This window comes from Podarcis melisellensis (assembly GCF_964234715.1).
Source record: "Podarcis melisellensis genome assembly, chromosome: 8".
NCBI classification, from domain to species: domain Eukaryota; kingdom Metazoa; phylum Chordata; class Lepidosauria; order Squamata; family Lacertidae; genus Podarcis; species Podarcis melisellensis.
Genome location: NC_138540.1, coordinates 18,212,176 through 18,212,742, shown reverse-complemented (window position 1 = coordinate 18,212,742; position 567 = coordinate 18,212,176).

Sequence of the window (567 nt, the reverse complement as noted above, 5' to 3'; positions counted from 1 at the left end):
GAAAATAAATAATATTCTAAAAAATCGGTAATGCCCCGCCAAGTCATGCTTAGAGTACATCCATTGAAGAGAAGTGAGTTATGACCATCAACTTCAGTGGGTCTACTCTAAATCGAACTAGCCATTGGCAATTGGATATCACTCAGTGGGCCTGTATTTGAATAAAACTTAGTTGGATACAACCCTTTGTTGTGTTTTACGGCATCGGACTCTGCAGAATCGCAGACAGATCCTGTGCTAAACCATGAGAGATAGAGGGTGCTTCTTACTCGCAAGTAAACGCGCCTAGGACCACAACCTTCAAACCTCTTACAAACCCCTCCATCGCCCCACCCACCCCTCTCAGAATGCGCCAATCCCCTGCGCCCCCTCCCTTCGCGCTCCATTCATAAAATTAACATTGAAGCAAACTGTGCGCTGGCCCCACCTCCCTTTCTTAAGTCATCGTGGGCTGAACTCTATTGCGCCGGCCGCCGCGCCCCCTTGCCTGCGTCGCGGGGAGCCTATCGCCGCCTTCGGAACGGGACGGCGTCAGAGCCGGCGCCACGCCTCCTTTTTTTTTTTAGT